Raw genomic sequence first — 19,957 nt, forward strand, 5'->3', positions numbered from 1 at the left:
CCTAGTAACAGGACTTTGGAGTTGGTGTAACTTAAATTCTGGCTTTAAAATAAAAATACGAAATGCTATTTATTATTAATATTGTAAAATTGATGTATTAAATGCATTGTGTGTTGTAAATTTACTTTCATAGAAATGTAGGAAATTTTAATCATACTTAGTTTACTCTGTATACACTCCTCAAGATTGAAATTACAACACCAAGAAGAAAAAGTTATGAAACTATGGATATCACAGGGTTGATAGATATGTTACTTATATGCAGATGATGAAAAAATGGAAACAAACCTTGAGCAACATACAACCATTTCTCCAAAGTGTCACAGGAGCCATTATTGAATACAAGAAAGCTTGGGAGCTTATTGGGAACATATTGCTTGTGTTGCTGTGAGTAGCCTACATGGCATAAGCATGCGACCATGCTTTGTCTCCACACTTGTCTCCCTTCGAGTACATCTGGGACATCATTGGTTGGCAGTTGGAAAGGGAGCTGCCAGCAGCGCATCTTGATGTTTTTCATGCCCTTTGCAGTCAGTGTAGCAGAGCATTCCACAGACAACCATTAATAATCTCATTGATACCATGCCAAGGCTTTTATGTACATGTATGTCTTCATGTGGCTTTCATACACGATACTGAATAAATGAAGATGCTTTGAAAATTTTGTTTCCATTTTTCATGACTTGGATATCAGTAACATGTCTATCGATCCTGTGATAATTCTGCAAATTTTCCTTATTGGTGTTGCAATTTCCATGTTGAGGAGTTGTAAATAGAAGAAACAGAAGCATTTACCCTGCCGAGTTCCTTCACAAACTCAATAAAAGTGTACAGAACTGATACTTTGATGCTGTTTTGAAGGTAAATTGTGGTCACCCCAAATATTGATTTACTTTAGATTTCTTTTTTGTTCAATCACTTTGCTTTTTTTACATCAGTAAAAAAAAATAAATGTTAACCCTTCTATTTTTTAAAGCAGTAATACTTTGCAGTATTTTCGACACCTGACTAAAATGTTTGCATAGTACTGTACATACACGTTATATAAATATATTAGGGTTACATGTAATGGTTCAAAAAGACTCTTTAAATGTGTTTTCCAATATAGAATCTATCTTCTTTACTGTTCACCTGGCTGAGCAAGGTACCTTACATTCAATTGCAAATTATGTTCAGTGAAAACTACCTGGAGGAGAAAGTACCAGGTATATGTTACTACTAGATGGTGGCCCGATTCTAACGCATCGGGTATTCTAGAATATGTATGAGGCCGACCGGGTGCGACTAATCAGCGAAGCAGTGTTTAAATGGGTTGTGCACTACTTTAAATTAACCCCCCAATGTATCCCCCCCGGGTCCCCTAATGAATTTTGTAATTACGTCATGTTGTCAATACTGCTTGTGACAACATCGCTGACCACGCACAGCCAGCACGTAATTCCCCCGGCTGCAGCCGGCTCTTGCTTCCGCTTACATCACGACTATTTGCGGCTGCACCCAGGGGTCTCCTGGTCCGCGTACCACGGTGAATGACGGGCTGTGGGCGGGGTTATCTCCCATCGTGTCACACCCAGCATCCACCGCGCGCTCTGTCAATGAATGCGCGTGCAGTGGATGCCGGGTGTGATGGGATGGGGGATAACCCCGCCCACAGCCCATCACTCACTGTGGAACGCGAAACAGGAGACCCCTTGGCTGCAGCCGCAAATAGTCGTGACATAAGCGGAAGCAAGAGCCAGCTGCAGCCGGGGGTCACATGCTGCCTGTGCACGGTGACCCGAGTATAAGCAGAGACCCCTAATTTTACAACAAAAAACTGGGAAAATTTATTGACTTGAGTATAAGCCTAGGGTGGGAAATGCAGCAGCTACTGTTAAATTTCCATATCCTGTTATGTATGGCTCCCTCATCCCTTCATCCTCAGCCCTGCTATCTCCCGACGGTGGCGTATTTATTTTAAATCCGGCGCCAATTGGCCGGAGAGAGTGTTTAAATTTGGCGCCAAAATCGCTGATTGGTCGCGGCCGGCGACTGCAACCAATCACCGAACCGTGTTAGTGAGGACCGGGGAGCAGCGCTGCCTGTGCGGGTACTTCCGCTGCGAGCAGCTGGGAGATGACCAGCTAGCGCCGGTCATCTCCCGGCTGCATCGCCGCTGACCTCCGTGCGGCAGATGAGCTGCTAACGGCCACCATCTTGTTCTGAGATCCCGCGTTGCTGATTGGCCGCGGCCGGACCAATCAGCGACGCGGGATTTCCTGGACGGACAGACAGATGGGATAAGCCGATTAATATAGTAGATGTGCTTAGATCCTTCCGTCATGTTCTGAAGCTGTTTACACAAAGCATTTTTTTTCATTCAAGCAATTAGCAGTAGCATTCAGAAATCGTTACAATCATATGACGGATGTGTACACCTTTAGGTTCATTATTACATTTTGGTTGTTTTCATTCAGATCTTCCCACAATTCACAGTATGTAAATGGGCCACCTGCAAGTGGCCAGGGTCAGTGTGTCTGAAAAACAGGTCATTAAATAACTGATGATTGGCTTGCATGTAACCGATCGGAGAACGTTTCATGGCCAGGTTTGGGCCTGTCTAAATGGGACTTTAAGACCCCCATAGACATTAGACTAACATCAGCCGAGCGGACCAATATCAACAGTTTTGACTGACAGATGATTGTCGGGGGGAGTTAAAGAGGTTGTCCACTACCATTGATTCCCTATCCAACACCTGGCACCACCGCTGATGAGCAGTTATCGGTGGCTGCGGTGGCCACGATATGGAAGTGCGGAGGCTGGCCACCTACTGGTAGTGGCCGGGGCTTGTTACTGCACATCCGCCTCCTATTCAATTCAATAGGAGGCAGATGTGCAGTACCCCGCAGCGGCCACTACAAGTACACAGCCAAGCTCCACAAGTAAGTACTTCCTGCTGGTGGCCATCGATAACAGCTCACCGGGGGGGTGCCAGTTGTCGGACCCTGGCCTATCAGACATTGATGCCATATCCTAGGGCATCAATGTAAAAGTAGTGGACAACCTCTTTAACCCTTTATGACGTGGTACGTAATAGTACACACGACATCATCACCCCCTGTTTAGCGTGGGCACCGGCGCTGATCTATATAGCTGACATGTGCCCGCAACAGCCGCTGGTGGAATCGCGATCCACGCGCGGCTGTTAACTAGTTAAATGCCGCTGTCAATCTCTGACCGGCATTTAACAAAGCCGCGCTGGAAGAGTGTCACTTACCCCGCCCATTGGTGACCCCGTCACATGATCGCGGGTCACCGATGGGTTGGCATGACAACCTGGGGTCTGCAGCAGACCCCTGTGGTTGTTATGTCCAGATTGCTATGAGCGCCGCCCAGTGGTCGGCGCTCATAGCAAGTGAGCAAATCTGCTACATATAGGCGATCTGCTCATCGCCTGTATTTAGCAGAGCCGATCAGGCAAGTGCTGCTTCTAGTCTCCCATGGAGACTATTGAAGCATGCAAAAAGTAAAAAAAAAATGTTTTTAAAAATATTGAAAAAATAAAAAAACTTAAGTTTAAATCACCCCCCTTTCGCCCCATTTAAAATAAAACAATAAAAAAAAAAACCCACATACACTTATTTGGTATCGCCGCGTTCAGAATCGCTCGATCTATCAATATAAAAAAATAATTAATCCAATTGATAAACGGTATAACGAGAAAAAAAATTTAAACGCCAGAATTATGTTTTTTGGTTATCGCAACATTGCAATAAAATGCAATAACGGGCGATCAAAACATCGGATCTACCCCAAGATGGTATCAATAAAAACTCCAGCCCGGCTCTCAAAAAATAAGCCCTCACCCGGCCCCAGATCTCGAAAAGTGGAGACGCTACGGGTCTCGGAAAATTGCGCTTTTTTTTTTTTTAAGCAAACTTTGGAATTTTATTTCACCACTTAAATAAAAAAGAACCTATACATGTTTGGTGTCTACGAACTCGTAATGACCTGGAGAATCATAATGGCAGGTCAGTTTTAGCATACAATGAACGTGGTAAAAAAACCAAACAACAGAATTGCACTTTTTTTTCAATTTCACCGCACTTGGAATTTTTTTTCCCGTTTTCCAGCACACGATATGGTAAAACCAGTGATGTCGTTCAAAAGTACAACTCGTCCCGCAATAAATAAGCCCTCACACGGCCATATAAACCAAAAAATAAAAAAGTTATAGCTCTGGGAACAAGGGGAGCAAAAACGAAAACGCAAAAACGGAAAATGCTCCGGTCATGAAGGGTTAAGGACGTGACATATCTTACTTTGGTCTGCTAATCCTTTTTGTTTTGTAGAGACTTAATTCACTGCCAGAAATGTCTGGCAGCGACTCTTATAGAAAACACAGGAGTGAATTACCGAACAAGTGCTCCTGTATATGGGAGAGTCGGGAATATCATTCAGCCAAAAGCTCTCCAAGGTGAATGGGGGCGTATACAAGGAATATATCATTTTAGAGATAGGACAGACATACCATAAAATTTGCATAGTATAAAGATAGTGCTAAACTCTCTTCTCCTTAATATAACAAAAATGTTATCTTCGATTAATGAGCCAAGAATTTTCCTGGCAAAGTGCAAAATAAGAAGAAGAAAAGCAGCATGCGATGTGTGACTAATTCTAATGTCCTTGGCTGCAAGAAAGCTAAAATTGGAAAACTATTTTCGCTCATATGTCACCGCTATATACACTGTGTGCACAATTATTAGGCCAGTGAGTATTTTGATAATATCATCATTTTTATGCAGATTTTCCAACTCCAAACTATATAAACTTGAATGCTTATTGGATGAGGCAGACCAGGTGATGTGTATTTGTGTTATGAGGAAGGATGTGGCCTAAGAATATCAGCTTCCTTTGTCAAGGTGTGCAGAATTATTAAGCAGCTTGTTTTTGTCAGTCAAAATGATCCAAAAAGATTTAATTGACTCTGAAAAATGAAAAATTGTTACAATCCTTACAGAGAGATGCAGCATTCTGGAAATTGCGAAGATATTGGGGCGTCATCACAGAACAATTAAAAGTTTTGTTGCAAATAGTCAACAGGGTCACAAAAACGTGTTGAGAAAAAAAGATGCAGATTAACTGTCAAAGATTTGAGAAAAATCAAATATGTAGCGACCCGGAACCCATTATCCTCCAGTGCTGTCATATTTCTGAACTGCAACCTCCCCGGTGTGCCCAAAAGTAAAGGTGTCCAGTGCTCATAGGCATGGCCAAGGTAAGGAGGGCTGGAACCCGACCACCACTGAACAAGACACATAACTTGAAGCATCAAGACTGGGATGAGAAATATCTGAAGACAGATTTTTCTAAGGTTTTACGGACTGATGAGATGGGAGTGACTCTTCAGAGACCCAATAGATAGGGCTGTGGCTGGAACAGTAATGGGCACGGACCTCCACTTCAACTCAGACGTTAGCAAGGTACTGCCATCGACTGATATTAGAGATTAGCTAGGTGGACCCTTTCAGATTGAAGATGGACTCAAAATCAACTTCCAAACCTACTACCAGTTTTTAGAAGACACTTTCCTCAAACAGTGGTACAGGAAAAAGTTTGCAACTTTAAAGAAAATCATCATTTTTATACAAGACAATGCTCCATTGCATGAATCAAAGTTCTCCACTACTCTGCTAACCAGTAAGGGGCTTTAAGGATGACAGAATCATAGTAAGGCCCACTTCCTCACTTGACCTAGATCCTATTGAGAATTTGTGGGCCTATCTCGAACAGGAGATTTACGGTGAAGGAAAACAATCACCTCTCTCTCTCTGAACAGTCTTTGGGAGGCTGTGGTTGGTTCTACCCAAAAAATCGATTACCAACAGCTTAAAAAACTGAAAGACTCCATGGATGGAAGGCTTATGACTGTTAATGACGGGTGGTGATATTGGTCATTGATATATTTTTTTGAAATGTCATACATGTATCTTTGGAGTTGTTTTGTTATTGTTCTTACTTTAACAGATGAAAATAAACAATTGAGATGGGAAAATTTTCATTTTTCATTTAGCTACATAATAATTCTGCACACCAATAGTGCCCAGTAATTGTTAGTAGATTTCCCCCAAGGGCGCATGCACATAACCGTAAAAATCGGTTGAGTGCTATCTGCAGCATGTACGATTTGCCTCCAATAATCAGAATGCACTTGTCCATTCAAGTCTGTGGGTCAGTGAGAAAAATTGGACCACACACTGATGGCATCTGAGTGCAGTCCGATTTTTACACACAGACTGAATGGATTAGGTGGAGAAACTTTATTTTTTTCATTGCCCACATCCGAGAAAATTGGATCACACTCTGGTTAAACTCTGATCAGTGTGTGATTAGCATAATCGGAACTATTTTCTTGGAAGACAGAAAAATAGTTGTGAGAGCCTAGCCCAAGAAAGATATAACCTCACTGTTATATTCTTAGGGGTAACATTTCTCCTTGCGGAGAGCGACATATTAAGCATGTCACGGTGAGGAGACTTTTAAAGCTGCAGTGCTCCTCTGGGAAATATGCAAATTGTCTCTTCAGAGAGGAAGAGGACTAGAACTCTAGTGCCACCTACAGGAAGTAGCAAGCCTAAAAGTCAATAGTGACCCTTTAACGAGCCTTATCACATGACTTAGGATATAAGCCGGAAACTCAATTTGCAGACACTGTATTTCATTATATTCTTAAATATTTAGGTTTATTAACCCTTTGGACTGACCGATAGCTCTGTGGTTGTTCAATAATAAAATAATCCTCAAAAATACAAAATACCTAATAATTGTGCACACTGTGTATCAGTTTTCTGATGCAAGAAAGGCTTCTTTCTGACTACGTAAGAAGTATAGGTTGTAAGGCTTCTTGTACAGATCCAATATTGGCAGCTATTGGATGTATTTCAGGACACAGCAACTGAAACACTGACACCAAGAACATTGCCAAAAATTCTTTAAAATAGATTTGACCTAAAAACTTAATTTCGTCAAAGGGTAAATTTTTGCTTTTTTTTTTTTAAAATATACAGTACTTTATATTTGTTATTGTGAGTAGGATACATAACATGGCTCCAGTGCAATATTAGTCACCATTTCCTCAAATCTGTTTTGTAAAAATACGTTCATGGTAAAAATGTAATCTTAGTAGGTAATGATTAGTCAGTAAAATTTGGGAGCTTTCTGCCATCACCCGATACCCGCTCTGCAGCACCAGTTCCCCTGGTTATTGGTGTCAGTGTATGGGGATGCTGCAGGCTGGACACTATGTAAGACGCTTGTTACAGTGTAGACCCCAAGAGGTGGCGTTACACTTTTTGAAAAGTATTCCATCACGATAGTTGTTTTAGCCTAGCCCTTGTTATAGGACTAAACGTTAAATGTGACTTCTCCAATGACTGGTGCTATTGAAGGTTTCTGACCATGACGTATAATGTATTTTGTACTTACACAAAAGCAGTATGAGGATGGGCTACAGAACTAGAGGGTAAATAAATGATGTCTGCTGGTCATGAAATCCTCTCTTGAGGCTGCATGTTAACACTCAGTGTAGTATAAAATGTTGTTTCAGCCTAGCTTTTACAGGACCATTGAACCCCTTTAATTAGCCTCATAAATGTAATACCTCGGAGCCTATATTTCTTTAAAGTGGAAGTTTGTAACTCTTAAATGTTGGGGAATTGCATTAGCAGCAAATCCTTAGTATATATTTATTGTCAGATTGTTTCTTTTTCCAAGATGTAGCAATCCAGTAATAAGCTCACAGACCAGTGTGGAATTTACATTCCCTGCCTCGGGAATCCTTTTCAGAATAGAGGATGCTGCTTACTGAAGCCTTTGTTCTGCTGCTGACCTCCTCCAATAATTTACACTAAAAAGTGCATGGTTTTTACAAATTTACTCCAAGCTACACTCATGTCAAAAGGACATAACATATTTAGCGCGCTTTATATATTTTGTAAACTACCTAAAACATTTTTTTAAAAAGTACCACGTATAGAATAAAGGCGATAACATATTTAGCGCACTTTATATATTTTGTAAACTACCTAAAAAAAAAATTAATAAAAAAAGTACCACATATAGAATAAAATAGTGAATTTTATTGTTCTTTAATCATAAAACTATAAATAAAAAGTCAAAGAGAAGTGCTGATCGTGATCCAAGTGAACGTACGGCAAGTTCTTGAAATGTTATACCTGAAAACAGCCACAGTTATTTAAAACTAAACCATTATGGCTAGTATGTAACATCCCAATAATATTGGAAAGTACTTAGTGCATAAAATATAATGAATACCTGCAATTAATATATTAAAACTAGACATATGAAAAACAAATAGCTAATAGTCTACCCCTAATTATCAAAAATATGAAAATCATATAATGCAAGTACATATGAATACCAAAGATTAAGGTGCAATTGTAATCGATATTCACAACTGTGAGCATTTTGTTTTCTTTTTATTGGGAAACAAACAACAAATAGGACAAAATAACTGAAAACTTCAGTGTGCATAACTATTCACCCCCCTAAAGTCAGTTCTTTGTAGAGCCTCATTTTGCAGCACTCACAGCTGCAAGTTACTTTGTATAAGTCTATGAGCTTTCCACATCTTGCCACTGGGATTTTTGCCCATTCCTCTAGGCAAAAATGCTCCAGCTCCTTCAAGTTAAATGGTTTCTTGGGGGTAACAGCAATCTTCAAGTTTGACCACAGATTCTCAATTTGATTAAGGTCTGGACTTTGACTAAGTCACTCCAAAACATTAATACTTTTCCCCTTAAACTACTCGAGTGTTGTTTTAGCAGTATGCTTTGGGTCATTGTCTTGTTGGAAGGTGAATCTCCATCCCAGTCTCAAATCACTGACAGACTGAAACAGGTTTTGCTCAAGAATATCCTTGTATTTCACACCATCCATCTTAACCTCAACTCAGACCATTTTCCCTGTACCTGCTGCCGAAAAACATCCCCACAGCATGACGTTGCCACCACCATGTTTCACTGTGGGGATGGTGTTTTTGGGATGGTGAGCTGTGTTGGTTTGGCTCCAGTCATAGCATTTACCTTGGTAGCCAAAAAGTTCAATTTTGGTCCCATGCTAAACTAGCACCTTCCTCCCTCTATTCTTTTGGGGAGTGTCCCACATGTATTTTGGCAAACTCAAAATGAGCCTTACATTTTTTGTGTGTAAGTAAAGGTTTTTTCTGCCCACTCTTCCATAAAGGCCACCTCTATGGAGTGTACGGCTTGTTCTGGTCATATGGATATATACTCCATTCTCTAATTGGGAACTCTGCAGCTCCTTCAGGGTTACCTTTGGTGTCTGTGGTGCGTCTTTGATTAATGTCCTCCTTGCCAGGGCAGAGAGTTTTGGTTGGTGGCCCTTTCTTGGCAGGTTTGTTGTGGTATCATTTTCTTTCCATTGGATGATAAAGAATTTGATGGTACTCCGGAGGATCATCAGAGATTGGGATATTTTTTTAACCCAACCCTGATTTTTATTTCTCAACAACTTTGTCTCTCACTTGTTTGAAGAGCTCCTTGGTCTTCATTGTGTTGTTTGGTTAGTAGTGCTTAATGGTAAAAATGGAAGCTGGCACATTTAGGTTGTCTGCGCTGTGGGAATGAAGAGCCTTGGGATTCCACAACGGTTTTTATTAATACCAAAGCTTTTCTGCACCAGACCGGCGCCTTTCTCAAGGTATAAAAACAGACTTGATTTTTATACCTTGAGAAAGGCGCTGGTCCTGCGCAGAAACGTCAAACGTCAATTACTTTGCTCATTTGTACTGTGATGTGTTCCTCTGCTGCCATACTGATACAGATGATTAATTCATCCCTAAATTCTCACAGCAGTTTTGATGCCTCTACCATGAGGCTGTTCTTTTTTGTTGACCTGGAGCAATGTTACCATTGATTCATAGTTACATATAGTTACATAGGTTGAAAAAAGACCTAGATCCATCAAGTTCAATCTTCCTCCACCATTGATATTGGTTTTGCACGACTGGAAAGAAGTAGTGCTCAACTTACACAGATACAGAATGTATAGAAAATGAGAGCTGGAATCCTATTGGTTGTCGTAGTTAAACTCCTTACTTTTCCTTTCACTAGTTTTGGTCATATTTCCCATAAGTGCTTTATTTCTGAAAAATATCCTTCTTTACCTGAGTTTATTTTTTTGGTGCCTGAATTCCAGCATACTGTACAATTTTAAGCCTTGATCACAAGTTGCTTTTTTAGAGCCTTTTTTCTGCACGTTTCTGCCATGGAAAAAAAACAGTGTTTTAAAGTACTAGCAAAGTAAATGATATATCTGAAATGCTGTTTATTTTTTGCATTTCTGATTTGAACCACAAAGGCATTTTTTTCAAATCTGCAGCACGTCAATTCTTTCAATGATTTTCACTCTTTCCTATGAATGGGAAACGCACGCAAAAACACATGAAAAACGCGCTTGTTTTACGCAGCATTTTCCTGCCAACACTGATTTTTGCTGCAGAAAATTTTGCTGCAAATACCTTTAGGCTATGTTCACATCCAGCATTTTTTTTTGCAGCCAACGATTTTGTTGTAGTTTTGAAGCGTTTCTTAGCTGCTTTTTTTTGTGCAGTTTACTTGTGATTTGTCTCCAGTACATAATAAATAAAATTAGTTTTTGCACTTTCTCACTTCTTTCTATTGGTTAAAAAATGCTGCTAAAACGCTGAAAGAGAATTGACATGCTGCAGAATAAAAAAAACACGCTGCAGTTCTCAAATTAAGCCAGGAAAAAAAGACCAAGAGTGTGCATGAGATTTCTGAAATCTGGTACTGTAAAAAGCATCTTTTATTTTGCATAAAAACCGCTGCAAAAATGCACCGTGTGAACATAGCCATATAAGCATCTTAACTCTTGTTTTCCCTTTTCTTTCTTCTAGCTTCACCTCTGTCTGAACTTTCATTATATCATCACTTCTCCTCATAAGCCCTTCCAAAACCTTTTTTTTTCACTGAAGGTGTGTAAAACCCCCTGTTTGTTTCCAGAGTGATATGGAAATGGTTACGGGAAATGGGATGGCTAGGTCTCTTCTATTCGATTGGGTGTATAACATAACTCTGTTCTTACATCCAGATGGTTGGCTGCATTCCTGGTTCCTATAGCTCACGTAGAGGTTAGTGTTTTCAGAAGTTGTGGGAATAGCCTGACATGAGTCAACCAACTTGTAATGAAAGGACGGCTTATTGTCGGAACAATGTTATGCACTGTGTTGCAAGAGGAACCTATAATCTAATATACTGTAATAGTGCACAGAAGAGAAGCAATGGTACCAATTATTGTTGTGACATCAACTTACATTTTGTCTATGAATCTTATACATTCAATTGTGCAAGAAAAGGCAAAAGTCCAGGCAATGGCCTTTTTGTGTCGCAGTTAGTTCTAACTACAAATGAGAGTCCCAACTCACTTTACACTTTGTGAAAAAAGTACCAGTAGCGTCTGAATGCCCTTAAGATTTGGGTGATAAGGGTATAGGAAATGGTTTTCACTAGGGAATAGTAAGATAATGGGGAAATTGGTCCATTTCCTGCAGTTTCCAAATTTGAGTTGAAAGCCTATCTGTCATCCCAAGTTATCAGATCAAATGTTAATATGTTGCTAAATAGTTCAAAGTGTTAAAAGTAGCTGTGGATTTATGGTACTCTGGATAAGATTTTTATTATTATTTATTATTATAGCGCCATTTATTCCATAGTGCTTTACATGTAAAAAAGGGGTATACATACAAGAACAATTACAATAATCTTGAACAAAACATGACAGCGACTTGTACAGGAGGAGCGAGGACTCTGCCCACAAGGGCTCACAGTCTACAAGCGATGGTTGAGGATACAGTAGGTGGGGGAAGAGCTAGTCGTGCAGCAGTATGGTGGAGCGTTGGGTTCTGCAGGTTGTAGGCTTGTCGGAAGAGGTGGGTCTTCAGGTAAGTTTTGATTGTTTCCACGGTAGGCGAGAGTCTGATATGTTGGGGTAGAGCATTCCAGAGTAGGGGGGATGCATGGGAGAAATCTTGTATGCATTGTGGGAAGAGGAGATATTAGGGGAGTAGAGTAGGAGATCTTGTGAGGATCAGAGGTTGCGTGCAGGCAAGTACAAGGAGACTAGGTCATAGATGTATGGAGGAGACAGGTTGTGGATGGCTTTGTATGCCGTGGTTAGAGTTTTTAACTGGAGTCTCTGGGCAATGGGGAGCCAGTGAAGGGATTGACAGAGAGGAGAGGCCGGGGAATAGCGGGGGGGCGACAGGTGGATTAGTCGGGCAGCAGAGTTTAGGATAGATTGGAGGGGTGCGAGAGTGTTAGAGGGGAGGCCACAGAGCAGAAGGTTGCAGTAGTCAAGGTGGGAGATGATGAGGGCGTGCACTAGTGTTTTTGCAGATTTGTGGTTGAGGAATGTGCGGATCCAGGAGATATTTTTGAGTTGGAGTCGGCAGGAAGTGGAAAGGGCTTGGATATGTGGTTTGAAAGAGAGTTCAGAGTCCAGGGTTACCCCAAGGCAGTGACCTTGCGGAACAGGGGGGGGGGGGAAGGGGGGGACAGCAATTGACGTTGATAGATAGGTCAGATGGGGGAGATGAATGATATGGTGGAAAGATGATGAATTCTGTTTTCTCCATGTTAAGTTTTTGAAATCTAGCAGAGAAGAAGGATGAAATAAAATAGGAAACCACATTACTGCCATGGCCATATATATATATATGTGTGTGTGTGTGTGTATGTATATGTATATATATATATAAAATATATAATTTATTTATTTATTTATTTTTGTATTTCATCCACAATCATTTGAAATTCCTTTAACAGAGACAGCTCTGTACAGGTCTGTGTGAAACTACTGGAGAGTGGCCATAAAAGCCAGCGCAACCAATGCAGAACAATGTTCCCAAACAACATATAACTGATTGTGCCATTTAAAAGAAAACAAAAAAGAATGATTGACTGGTCCTGCCGAAATCGGCGAGTTTGACCAAAATTCAACTTAATCCATATAGCTCCTTTTTAAATGTGAACATCAACTACAGCCTCACCCACAAAGCTCTCCACAGTTCTGCACCACCTTATATCTCCTCTCTCATCTCAGTCTATCGTCCTACACGTGCCCTCCGTTCCACAAATGACCTAAGACTAACATCCCCCATAATCCGAACTTCGCACCTCCGTCTCCAAGACTTCTCTTTTGCTGCGCCAGTTCTTTGGAAAGCTCTACCCCAGACGATCCTATTGATGCCTAGCCCCGATGTCTTCAAGCGCGCTTTAAAAACCCATCTCTTTAAACAAGCCTACCACCTCAAATACCCAGTAAACTAACTTTCCCCTGTTCCCTCCTAAATACTATTCAGAATCTGCTCCCTACTGTTCATCTGTCTCTACACCCTCCATGCACACGATAGCGGCACTCGGTAATTGAGTATTGCACTTGAACATACAGGCTGATGACCGGATCATACAGCTTTATATTAAGATACCTATTTATTATAATTGCCAGACCTGAAATGACAAGCACTTTTCACCTATTGTGTCCCCCCATTTCCTTGTAGAATGTAAGCTTGCGAGCAGGGACCTCACTCCTGATGTAACTGTTTAAACTGTCTTACCTTGTATTGAATTTATTGTTTGTACATGTCCCCGCTTAATTGTAAAGTGCTGCGGAATATGTTGGCACTATATAAATAAAAATTATTATTATTATTATTACAGCCTGCTGACAAAACGTCGTGTAGGACGTTTGCAATTGCTCTAGCATCACTGATCAATTTCAGCTTGCAGAATACCATCTCAATTCTGTTAAGGACCATCCCTTGCTATTAGGTTACTTATAGAAGAGAGAGCTCCTCACCACACTTAATCTGACCATTAGAGAAGAAAAACACATTCTAATAATGTCCAGAGTATCTCAGATGCCCTTTTGTGTGTGGCCCATATCTTTTCTCTAGCAGATGTGAAGGATGAGGATAAAGTTACTTCATCCACAAAACTATCTATTTTCACTAATCCTAGTATTTGTAATACCTTGTTTTTGAAGATGGTTTGTCAAAAGCCTTTGAGATATTGCAGTTGAGCCATTAAGACCAAGGCTCCATTATCTCAGCTTTTGCTTTTGGTATTCTCCTTAAAAGACAGCCAACAGTTGGAAGAATCAGACATGAGGAAATGGCCATTAAAAGAATTTTAAAATTAAATAGTTTTATTTTTGAAAACTTGTCAACTTATAAATATTTACTAGAGATGGTAGAGTAGCCAAATGGTGACTGACTGCTTTTTAACCCCTTAACAACATCTGACGTACTAATACGCGTCTGTGCCCTGGGACTTAAGAGCCAGACCCGTATTTGTACGTCATGGCAATCGCGCACGCACACAGGCTGTGCGGGCGCGATCGCCGCCGGGTGTCAGCTGATTGTTACAGCTGACACCCGATACTATGTGCAGGGAGCGGTCCTGCACCGCTCCCAGCACATTAACCCCCGCGATGCTGCGATCGAAGTCGATCGCAGCATTGCGGGGGCAAGGGGAGGTGATCGCAGATACTCACCTCCTCTTCCGGCTTCCAGCGCTGTCTGCAAAGGCTTCCTGGGTGTTGCCATGATGACTCGATGTCGTCATGACAACATCCGGGTCACCAGACAGCAGGAAGATTGTTTGGACATGCGCAGTGCATCTCCAAACAATCTTCTCCCTGTCCGGCGCTGACAGCCTGCATGTCACAGGGATGGTGCTGCACTCCTGTTCCATGCAGGCGATCAGAGAAAAAAAGTGAAAGTCCCAGAGTGGGACAAAGTAATAAACTATATAAGCTTCCAGAAAGTGAAAAAAAAAATAAAATAAAAAATTGCAAAAATATAAAAAAAAAAAAATAAAAATAATCCACCAAAAATAAAAATATAATGTACCCATCAATAAATATTGTTCTAAAAAAAAAAATAAATAAAAGTACACATATTTGGTATCGCCGCGTCTGGAACAACCTGACCTATAAAACTGTCCCACTAGTTAACCCCTTCAGTGAACACGGTAAAAAAAAAAAAAAAAAAAACGAAGCAAAAAACAATGCTTTATCACCATACCGCCAAACAAAAAATGGAATAACACGCGATCAAAAACACAAATATAAATAAAAATGGTACCGCTGAAAACGTCATCTCGTCCCGCAAAAAAACAAGCCACCATACAGCTCCATCATCCGAAAAATAAAAAAGTTATAGCTCTCTGAATAAAGCGATGCTAAAAAAATTTTTTCTATAAAATTGCTTTTATTATGTAAAAGTGCAAAACATAGAAAAACTATATAAATGTGCTACCGCTGTAAACGTACTGACCCGAAGAATAAAGCTACCTTATCAATTTTACCACACACAGAACAGAATAAAAAAAAACAAAAAAAACAATTCCTGAATTGTTGGTTTTTGTTTATTCTGCCTCCCAAAAATCGGAATAGAAAGCGATCAAAAAATGTCACGTGCCTGAAAATGGCACCAATAACAACGTCAAGTCATCCCGCAAAAAACGAGCCGTCACATGACTGTCTGCCAAAATCTGGAAAAATTATAGCTCTCAAAATATGGCGATGCAAAAACGTACTGACCCGAAGAATAAAGCTACCTTATCAATTTTACCACACACAGAACAGAATAAAAAAAAAACAAAAAAAACAATTCCTGAATTGTTGGTTTTTGTTTATTCTGCCTCCCAAAAATCGGAATAGAAAGCGATCAAAAAATGTCACGTGCCTGAAAATGGCACCAATAACAACGTCAAGTCATCCCGCAAAAAACGAGCCGTCACATGACTGTCTGCCAAAATCTGGAAAAATTATAGCTCTCAAAATATGGCGATGCAAAAACTAGATTTTACAAAAAATGCGTCTTTTAGTGTGTGACAGCTGTCAGTCATAAAAACCCCATATGATTCGATTCTGGTATTGCTGTAATCACACCGACCCGAAGAATAAAGTCGTCTAATCACTTATACCGCACAAGGAACGGCGTCAAAAATAAACTCTTGGGTTAGGATTGGGCTAGGGTTAGGGCTGGGTTTGGGGCTAGGGTTGTGCTAGGGCTAGGGTTGTGCTAGGGTTAGGGTTGTGCTAGGGTTAGGGTTGTGCTAGGGTTAGGGCTGGGGTTGGGGTTAGGGTTGTGATGGGGTTGGGATTTTTTTCAAAAGTAAGAAAAAAAGATGACGATATGGCGACTAGTGTTGAGCGCAAGTGCTCGCTACTTGAGTTTGCATCGGGTGCTCTGGTATGCATTGAGTATCGTGGGTATTTGAGTGACCTGCTCGAGTCTCTGCCCCATATGCTTTGCGGCCAAAAAAACTTTACGGGGATTGCCTGCCATGCACGAGCGATCCCCGCATGTTTTTTTTTGGGTGTCTAATAACCGTGAAACATGCGGAGCAGGGACTCGAGCATGTCACTCGAGCACACGCTGTTCATGGTGCATACCTGAGTACCCGATGCAAACTCAAGTAGCGAGCACTTGCGCTCAAGACTAATGGCAACTTATTCAATATGATGACCTAATGTAAACAAATTTTGTGTCGTACCTCTGGGTTCAAAATGTTCACTATACACCTTAATAAAATCCTTGGGGGGTATAGTTTCCAAAATGGGGTCACTTGTGGGGGAGCTCCACTGTTTAGGCACATCACGGGCTCTCCAAACGCGACATGGTGTCCGCTAACAAATTTGAATGGAAAATCGGCTCAAATTGTTAGCGGACACCATGTTGCGTTTGGAGAGCCCCTGTGTGCCCAAACATTGGAGCTCCCCCACAAGTGACCCCATTATGGAAACTAGACCCCCCAAGGCACCTATCTAGATGCATAGTGAGCACTTGGAACCCCCAGGTGCTTCACAAATTGATTCATAAAAATGAAAAAGTGGTTTTTTTTTTTCACTTTTTCATTTTTATGAATCAATTTGTGAAGCACCTGGGGGTTCCAAGTGCTCACTATGCATCTAGATAGGTGCCTTGGGGGGTCTAGTTTCCAAAATGGGGTCACTTGTGGGGGAGCTCCAATGTTTGGGCACACAGGGGCTCTCCAAACGCAACATGGTGTCCGCTAACAATTTGAGCCGATTTTCCATTCAATTTGTTAGCGGATACCATGTTGCATTTGGAGAGTCCCTGTGTGCCCAAACATTGGAGCTCCCCCACAAGTGACCCCATTTTGGAAACTAGACCCCCCAAGGCACCTATCTAGATGCATAGTGAGCACTTGGAACCCCCAGGTGCTTCACAAATTGATTCATAAAAATGAAAAAGTGAAAAAAAAAAACCACTTTTTCATTTTTATGAATCAATTTGTGAAGCACCTGGGGGTTCCAAGTGCTCACTATGCATCTAGATAGGTGCCTTGGGGGGTCTAGTTTCCAAAATGGGGTCACTTGTGGGGGAGCTCCAATGTTTGGGCACACAGGGGCTCTCCAAACACAACATGGCGTCCGCTAATTATTCAAGCAAATTTTACAATCAAAATTTCAAATGGCGCTCCTTCCCTTCCGAGCCCTGCCGTGCGCCCAAACAGTGTTTTTTCCCCAAATATTGGGTATCTGCGTGCCCAGGGGAAATTGCACAACAAATTTTGGGGTCCATTTTTTCTTGTTACCCCTGTGAAAATAAAAAAAAATTGGGTCTAAAGTAACATTTTTGTGAAAAAAGTTAAATGTTCATTTTTTTCTTCCACATTCAAAAAATTCCTGTGAAGCACCTGAAGGGTTAATAAAGTTCTTGAATGTGGTTTTGAGCACCTTGAGGGGTGCAGTTTTTAGAATGGTGTCACTTTTGGGTATTTTCTGTCATAAAGACCTCTCAAAGTGACTTCAAATGTGATGTGGTCCCTAAAAATATGGTTTTGTAAATTTTGTTGGAAAAATGAGAAATCGCTTGTCAACTTTTAACCCTTATAGCTCCCTAACAAAAAAAAAATTTTGGTTCCAAAATTGTGCTGATGTAAAGTAGACATGTGGGAAATGTTATTTATTAACTCTTTTGTGTGACATATCTCTCTGATTTAAGGGCATAAAAATTCAAATTTTGAAAATTGCTAAATTTTCAAAATTTTCGCCAAATTTTCGTTTTTTTCACAAATAAACGCAAGTGATATCGAAGAAATTTTACCACAATCATGAAGTACAATATGTCACGAAAAAACAGTCTCAGAATCAGGGGGATCCGTTGAAGCGTTCCAGAGCAATTACCTCATAAAGTGACAGTGGTCAGAATTGTAAAAATTGGCCTGGTCATTAACGTGCAAACCACCCTCGGGGCTTAAGGGTTTAATGGGTAATTTACAAATCGCTTCATTTTTTCCATTTTTATAGTTTGAGCTTATTCTTCTAGAAAATGCTTTTTGTTTTTGGCTGGTTCAAAAAAAAAAAACTCTCACGACTTCCATTGTGATTTGTTAAATTAAGTCTCATTGTGGTAGAGAACACAAACCTTCTTTTCTAAAGGTACAAAGTGTGAATATTCATCAGATGTATAATATTTGTTAAACTAGTTGTTAGGGCTAGTCAGCAACCATACAAGGATAAACCGATTCCTCTACAGCTGCTCTCCCCTATTACGCATCTAGCTCTATCTTGAAGTAGCGCAGATATAGGGTACCATGAGCAGCATTGCGGCTCAAGGGATAGTACCATTGCCTTGCAGCACTTGGGTCTTGGGTTCAAATACCATCATGGGGACAATGAATAACGTGCAGATTAAGATGTAGAAACACCTTCCATCGTATAGGGTTGCAGTTTCATTTGTGATAGTACTCACAAACAAGTGCATTAAAACAGCATATCAAAAGTATATTCACATGGTGATCACAATCCGAGCAGCCTTTGTTAGGTATACGTAGACAAGGGGGAACAGCACAGGTCGTGTGGCTCTTTCGTATGAAACCATTTCTTGCCCCACATAAAAATTTCTAAAAAAGAATTCCACTATCACTAAGGCCCAGAATCATCAACGCTTTTATGGCAGAAAACTGCCAAAAAAAAGCTTTGAAAAGTCGCAACATTTTTCCACAACTCAGTTATGCAAATATTTTGCTACTTTTGGTATTTTCACACCACTTTCCCCCAGTTTCATCAAAATGGGCTTTGGGAGTGACGAGCTGCGCTGTACCTTATGCCAGAAAACTTACTCCAGCCCCTGACGTTAATTCATTAAATGGGCATGCACCTCGTAATAATCAGAACTCCAGCACTCCCCCCTCATCAAGACCCACGAGAAAATCTCCAGTCTTGGTGAATTGGGACCTTACAGCTATCATTATCATCCAAGACAGTAAAACATTTGATATGGAGACATTTCTGCTAATGCCAGGTTTCTGCTAGTTTCTGGTCATACTTTTCCGATAGCTGTCGGACAAACACTTGTAAGCAGATAACTACTATTCTTCCCGACCCTCTCCCGCTGCCATGCACACTTGGCCGTGTTCCCATTACAGGGAGGTGAGTAAGCTGCCTCTGGACACCTCTAGTTTATCTCCGGTTAGAACAAAATAATCATGTTAAATTTCAACATGCCCAACCCTTCTTTCCTCCCAGCATCTGCTGAAGGCTGAGACTTGATGGGTTAAGCCAACATTCATCTGTGGATGAACTGAAATAACCTCATTCTCCTTTATATCAGAGCTGCAGAATATTTTGGCTGCTTCTGATGTGCAGACATGACTGGTCTACTTTAAACTTTGACTCAATAGAAGGAAAAAAAATTGTGTGTGTATTTGTTTAACTTTTTTAAGACTGGGTTAAAGAGAAGCTGTCACGTGAAAAAATGCTGTTAATCTGCAGATTAATAGCGTTCTGAACCTGGCTGGCGTCAGCACTTAGACCCCTGCTGCCGGGAGGAAAGGAACTTTAATCTTCCCGTTAACGTTCCGGTTTTAGTCACGGG

The 19,957-nt window shown here is 40.8% G+C and overlaps 1 protein-coding gene across 5 annotated transcripts in view; it reads left to right on the plus strand.

Annotated features, from left to right (window-relative positions):
* PPHLN1 (periphilin 1) overlaps positions 1-19,957 on the plus strand; it is a 260,154-nt gene that overhangs the window by 230,061 nt on the left and 10,136 nt on the right. The window lies entirely within an intron of this gene.

The sequence above is a fragment of the Phyllobates terribilis genome, unplaced genomic scaffold (assembly GCF_046119375.1).
Source record: "Phyllobates terribilis strain yellow unplaced genomic scaffold, ASM4611937v1 Scaffold_11__3_contigs__length_659146591, whole genome shotgun sequence".
Taxonomy (NCBI): Eukaryota; Metazoa; Chordata; class Amphibia; order Anura; family Dendrobatidae; genus Phyllobates; species Phyllobates terribilis.